Below are 5427 nucleotides of genomic sequence, written 5' to 3' on the forward strand. Positions count from 1 at the left end.
CGGCGCCATGCGCTGCGTGGAATAAACGCTAGTGTGAAACTAGCCTAAATGGTGCATTTTGTGTACATCCATTAATCTAAAAACTGACACTATTGATGAGGTTGTGAAAGTGTGTGTTGTTCTGCACAACTACATCCTGGTAAAAGAGCGACCAAGCTTACAACCTGAGGAACCTGTTACATTGCATGATTACCAATTTCATCCTCTGAGAACCACAGTGGAAGTTTCCCAGATGAGGGATAAGTTTGCTGATTACTTTGTTTCAGAATGGATGTGTGGGATGGAAAGACAAAATGATTTAAGCCGCTAAGTAAAATGTACCTGTTATGTTTAAATTTACCTGTAATGTAACAATTACATACCTGTTATGTTTAAATGTACCTTTGATGTAAAAATGTACATGTAATGTTCAAATTTACCTCTAATGTTTGCTGAGTTAAATAATAAAATACCTCTAGTAAAACTTGCAAGTTCCCTCAAAGGTTCCCTCAAAAAACAATACACATGTGTGTGTTTGTGGCGACAGCGCATAAAGATACAAATAAAACAAGATATAGTGCAAACAAAACACAACTTTTATTTTACAAAATTTAACAAAAAAGAAGGGATAACGTCGGGGTGATTGGGTTTTGCGGCGGCGTTTACAGGGGAAGGGTCTACAGGGGAAGGGGCAACAAATTGAAGGATTGGATCAGGGATGGCAGTGGAGACATTGGGGATAGATGACAAAGTGGAATCATAGGAGTCGATAGACAAACTGGACGGTACAGACAAAGACACAAGGGAAGGTAGTGACAAATTGGTAGGTGAGAGTGGAGGTGGTGGGTTTAATGTGGGAATGTTTTTTTGGCTGCGGGTTTTCGTTCTGGTGGAAATATTTTTTTTTGTCCTCTGTTTTCTTTGCCAAGTGGGAGTGGTGGCCTCTGTAGCAGTCATCTGGCGTGGTGCTGGACTGGGCCGCATTGTGGATACTGCTGACTGCAGGAGTGCTGGACTGAGCAAGGTTGCTGGACTGGGAAGGTGAGAGTGGAGGTGGTGGGTTCAATGTGGGAATGTTTTTTTGGCTGCGGGTTTTCGTTCTGGTGGAAATATTTTTTTTTGTCCTGTTTTCTTTGCCAAGTGGGAGTGGTGGCCTCTGTAGCAGTCATCTGGCGTGGTGCTGGACTGGGCCGCATTGTGGATACTGCTGACTGCAGGAGTGCTGGACTGGGCAAGGTTGCTGGACTGGGAAGGGGTGCTGGACTGTGCAGCTTTATGGATAGTGATGGCTGCAGGGGTTCTGGACTGGGCAGATGTGCTGTACCGGGCAGCGTCATGGATACTGCTGGCTGCATGGGTGCTGGACTCTGGAGCATGGTGGATGCTGCCGGCTGCAGGGGTGATGAAATCGGCAGGGTGGTCGATCTGTGGGAGTTGGAAAATAGATAGGCTGCTGGTAATATCCTCCAGCCTGTGGATTGTATGTTTGGGACTGTTGCTGGGACTGCTGCTGCAATGCATGGCTGTAAGCAGCATGGCAGGCCTGTATGACGTTCAGCTGGAGTTGAGGCGTAAGGTTTTCTGACACGCTCCGCTCTATTGCAGAAAACAAATGTTGCGCCGGTCTCTCAGGATCGGCTTCCAGGCGGTCAAGGCATTTGTTGACATCCTTGAACCCACTCTTCACTCTTTCAGCAATCAGCCTAATCCCATCAATTCCATTCTGGAAAACCGAGCTTAAGTGCATAAACTCGGGCCTGCCTGACCTCTCCTAGGTGCTCTGCATTGACGAGAAGACCCAACAAAAGCAGCGTCAGATGGCTGGGAGAGGGGAAAACCTTATGAACTGGCTGCCTGTTCCCCAGCCTGTGAAGCCTGCAAAGTTGCTCCATCGCTAGTGGATGATTGGGACTGCATCTGTTCAGTGGCTGGTAGATGAGGGGCCACTTCAACAGAGGATGATCCGGGTTGTGTTGTGCTGCGCCAGGTTCTGTGTGGAAAGAAGAGAAAAACATTAGTCAAAAAATCCAGGTTGTGTTGTGCTGCTCCAGGTTCTGTGTGGAAAAAAAATTAAAACATTATTAAAAAAAAATAAAAAAAATATATACTTACGTTCGCTGAGCAAGCGCAGACCTCAGAAATGCAAGGTTCCTGTGGTATTTGTAGAAGAAGTCAGTTCTTCGCTTGAGGACATGTTTCAAGAGCAGGCAGCTGTTAAGTGAAACACTGCAGAAAAGAACAGAGAAGAAAAATTAAATTTGTTAAGATCAAAACACAATGTAGACAAAAAAATACATGGACACCAATACTTACATTACAGGCAGTAGTCCAACAGCACAGCAGTCAGTACAGGCCAGAGACAGACGGCAGCACCAGGAGACAACTGCAGCACCATGAGAGTCGACCAGTCTACAAGGAACAGAAAAAGCATTGAGAGAGACAGACATTTTCAAAGCTTCTATACTTACATAGACAGTGTTGTCCACACCAGGACAGAAAGCAGCACCAGGAAACAACCGCAGCACCAGGAGACAACAGCAGCTCCAGGAGACAACCAGGAGAAAACCGCTGCACCAGGAGACAACCAGGAGAAAACCACTGCACCAGAAGACAACCAATGCACCAGGAGAGTCGACAAGTGTAAGGGTACCGTTACACTAAGCGACGCACCAGCGATCCCGACAACAATGCGACCTGGTAAGCATTGCTGGTGGGTCACTAAGAGGTCGCTAGTAAGCTGTCAAATTTACCCAACGACGCAGCAAAGATCTCGGCAGGATCGCTGGTGCATCGCTTAGTGTCACACAGCAGCGATTCTGACGACTCCCGCCTGCGTCCATGATTTCTGTGTCGCTAACGAGATCGCTCGTCGGTTTCAAGCACAGCAATGCATACCGGCCAGCCGGACACCAGCGATCAAAAAATGGCCCAGTACATTAGAGCACGATCAGCGACATTGCAGCGGGGGCCTGGTCGCCAGCCTAAGATGCACCACCATTTTCTTAAAAACATTTTTTTTGCCAATTTTCTCCCCAAAATTTTTTGTGGTGCATCTTATGGTACGGTGCATGTTATAGTCTGCAAAATACCTTAAGTAGCGAAGAAACTTGACGGACTTACGTCTTTTTTTCAACATACGTAATTATGTACAGTAACTATATATCCCAACATCTCACATTCTGAATTATTAATCCTAAAGTTCTCTACAGTCCAAATAATAGGCTTCAAATTGATAAGTTGATGTAGTTATGCAAGTAATGTAATGAATGCATGTCAATGAGAAGATATATGGTAATAAGTAGAGGTATTTAAATAAAGCTGCATGAACCAGTCATCAGGCATTAACTGTAGAAATACCTTAGTAATTGCCAGTGGTGTACCTAGAGTCTGATAGCCCCGATGAAAAATTTGGACCTGATCTCCCCCCTCCATGTTGGTCGGATGCATGGGCCCTTGTAGCGTTCTAAATCCTACAAGGACATACGTGTTGCCTCCCCTGTAATTATGTAGTAATATCCCCCACCCTGTACTAATGTCCCCCATCCTGGGCTCATTCCAGGTATTTATGTCAACCATCCTGATCCCTTTCCAAGAATATATGTCTGTCATCCAGGACCCCTTCCTGGTATATATGTGCCCATCCTGGTATATATGTCCCCTATCTGGCCCCCTTCTTTGTATTTATGTCTCTATCCTGGTATAAATGCTCCCCCATCCTGGGTTCCTTCCTTGTATCTTTGCCCCCATCCAGTGCCCCTTCTGCGTATATATGTCCCCCATCCTGGTGTATATGCCCCCATCTTGAGTTCCTTCCTGGTATATAACATTCCTGCTAATACATGTGGGGACAAATGACACAGCAAGAAACGATCTGGAAACCATCTGCAGTGACTTTGAAAACTTAGGTAAGAAAGTGAAAGAGCTGGGAGCGCAGGTGGTCTTCTCTTCCATCCTCCCAGTGGATGGCCATAGAACAAGGAGGTGGAATAAGATTCTGCAGGTGAACAACTGGCTACGTCGATGGTGCCGTCAGCAAGGATTTGGATTTCTGGATCACAGAATGAATTACTTATACGATGGACTACTTGCTAGAGATGGCGTGCACCTTACGAAGACTGAAAAACATGTATTTGGAAGTCGCCTTGCTAAACTCATCAGGAGAGCTTTAAACTAGAACAATGTGGGAAGGGAAGCAAAAGGCCAGAAAAAGCCATACACCTGACAAATGCTATTGAGAACTCTGGTATTAGAAGTGGAAAGGAAGAACAAAAGACAAAAGAATCTAAATAATAAAGATATTGGAGAAAGAGAAACCAATCACAAACTAAAATGTTTCTATACTAATGCACAAAGCATGGGCAACAAACAAGGAGAATTGGAACTACTAACACAGGAAAAGAAATATGATGTCATTGGAATCACTGAAACTTGGTGGGACGATACACATGATTGGAATACAAGCAGTGGCGGATTAAGTGGACTATGGGCCCGGGGCTGTTCATAAAACCTGGGCCCCTGTACCCCCCTTCCCAGGAAAACATTTTCTGTCCACATTTTGTGGCTCTTCTCACAAAAACACTGCATATGTTGATTTTTAGGTATACAAATTGCGGGGTCTGGAAAGGAATAAAATGGCCGCGCTTGGGAGGGGGTACCGCCGGCCTGGCCGGCTACTGGTTAGGGATGTTAATGATTAATCACACAGTCACGAGTCACCTGCCTCCATGCTCTGCCAGGTCTGCCTCTCCCCAGCCTCCCTGGCTGCTCCCGGCTCCAATGCATTATGCGGCTGCCTCCATGCTCTGCCTCTCTCCCCAGCCTCCCTGGCTGCTCCCTCCAATGCATTATGCGGCTGCCTCCATGCTCTGCTTCTCCCCAGCCTCCCTCCAATGCATTATGCGGCTGCCTCCATGCTCTGCTTCTCCCCAGCCTCCCTCCAAAGCATTATGCGGCTGCCTCCATGCTCTGCTTCTCCCCAGCCTCCCTCCAATGCATTATGCGGCTGCCTCCATGCTCTGCCTCTCTCCCCAGCCTCCCTCCAATGCATTATGTGGCTGCCTCCATGCTCTGCCTCTCTCCCCAGCCTCCCTCTAATGCATTATGTGGCTGCCTCCATGCTCTGCCTCTCTCCCCAGCCTCCCTCCAATGTATTATGTGGCTGCCTCCATGCTCTGCCTCTCCCCAGCCTCCCTGGCTGCTCCCTCCAATTTGGAGGCAGCCGCATAAATTGCATAATGCATTGGATTGGAGCGGAGGGAGCAGCCAGGGAGGGAGGCTGGGGAGAGGCAGAGCATCCTCCTCCCAAATGGTGACGCCGACGGTGAGTGTGTCAGTGACCCACCTGCCCTGCGCTAGCCACTGCCAAAATCTCCTGGGCTGAGCGAGTCCTCCTCACTGTGCACTGCCAGTCGGCGCCGCCGCCTCCACGCTTCTCAGTCCCGGCCGCCC

General features: G+C 47.7%; 1 long non-coding RNA gene across 1 annotated transcript; it reads right to left on the minus strand.

Moving 5' to 3' along the window:
* Positions 1–587: 587 nt before the first annotated feature.
* Positions 588–2454, minus strand: LOC141086683 (uncharacterized). Its single transcript, XR_012231634.1, has 3 exons — positions 2293–2454; positions 2092–2205; positions 588–1969 (listed from the first exon to the last, which is right to left on the minus strand). It is a non-coding gene; the product is annotated as an uncharacterized lncRNA (long non-coding RNA).
* Between the last annotated feature and the right edge of the window lie 2973 nt (positions 2455–5427).

Source organism: Dendrobates tinctorius, unplaced genomic scaffold (assembly GCF_039654945.1).
Source record: "Dendrobates tinctorius isolate UK_male_01 unplaced genomic scaffold, ASM3965494v1 ptg000032l, whole genome shotgun sequence".
NCBI lineage: Eukaryota > Metazoa > Chordata > Amphibia > Anura > Dendrobatidae > Dendrobates > Dendrobates tinctorius.